The following is a 1,601-nucleotide window of genomic DNA, read 5'->3' on the forward strand; positions in this document are numbered from 1 at the left end:
ATTCTCGTAGAAAGTGATGAATCTTTCAGATAATCTGGTCTTCTCTTTTTCCGTTTGTGCTGCAGAGGCACTGTCTATGAACTCTCTCAGTTTGGTCCAGGAGTTCTTGATGTTGTTCTCATCATTGGAATAGACACTGGCATACGCTGTCCATTCCATTTCTTCTGCCAGAGAGTTTATTTGGAGTGAGATGGAGTCCAGTTTCCTGTTGACCTCTGAAAACTGGACCTTCATGAACTCTAAAGTTGGATCTTGTTGGGGGATAAAAGAAAAGATAAAACTTACCAATGCTCCAACAAAACTAAGAGCAGATGCTACCTTTGCCAGCTTACTGAAGATGCCAAGAACTTTATGGATGATCTTTGCACCTTCTTCAGGTTTTGAAACCCATTGTGAAACCTCAGCAAGAAGATTTAATGCTTCAACAGTGGTGTCTTTCCCTTTTTCCACTTGATTTACAATATCTGGATTGAGATCGGCAGTTGAGAAACTGCTGTACACCAGGAGGTAGAGCACAGAGAGGAAGACTTTCCTGGACTTCATCATTGTTTACCTGTAAGACAACAACAATCAACATGAACAATGTCAATCAAAAAGCAAACACTGCACTACTAATTAAATGGTAATGTCTCCCTTACTGAGGCATTTCAAGGGGAGATTTATCTTTTCTTCGTGTAATATGTAAGCTGTTGTTGAAAAAGCATTTTCTACATATAGTAAACGTAGCAATGCAGTTTTTCCCATACATAGAATGTATTTGGGTGGTCTGCCCAAATTGATTTTCTGTACCTGTAAAGATTTTTGTATTTAAAAGAGATTCAAGTCCATCTCCGACTGAATCAGCTGTTGGCTTGGCTGAATAGTGATGTTCACCTCTCACAGTCCATTCACATAATGGAGTGGTCTATTTAATGGCCACCCTCAACTCATTTGGCTGCTTCCTGCTGTATGTGCATGCTTGCTGTGCACTGCCAGTCTAAGCATGTAAACAATGTCTAAGTAATTCTGGCTTCTCTGCGCCAAATTATATTATATTAACGTTGAACTTATTTTTGCCCCCAGAGGCCTCTCAGATGTGCCAGCCTGCTGTTGGATTGGATTCTGTCGAACATTATGAAATGTTCTGTTGGCATTCCATTTAAAATTTATACCGCAAGTTCCAAGATAGGGGATGAATACCGTTTAGGAAAATAACGTTATTACCCTTATATAAACATTGGATCGTGTGGCCCCCCCCCTCGTGGTCGTGTGGCCCCCCCTAGTGGGTGTGGCCCTAAACAACCGCATAGACCGTTTATGCCACGGGCCGGCCCTGGTTCAGCACCAGGTATAATGTCACCCTCTGCAGATATGTACGTATGATTTGTGCAAAAAAGCCAGTTCCCCATTGGTCTCCATACATTTTGACAGGAAAATAAAAATACATCCACTCATACATTTATGTTAAATCTGTAAGGATAAGATAAATCAGCTATGTAAGTAGCTGGTTTTAGCTGTCAGATAATGCTGAGAGGTTTAGGAGATTGCTAATATCAGTTTTAATGAGACAAATTAGCTACATTTGGAACTACTGTTAAACATAATTGACAAATAACTACGAG

The sequence above is a fragment of the Anguilla rostrata genome, chromosome 13, assembly GCF_018555375.3.
Source record: "Anguilla rostrata isolate EN2019 chromosome 13, ASM1855537v3, whole genome shotgun sequence".
Lineage (NCBI taxonomy): Eukaryota > Metazoa > Chordata > Actinopteri > Anguilliformes > Anguillidae > Anguilla > Anguilla rostrata.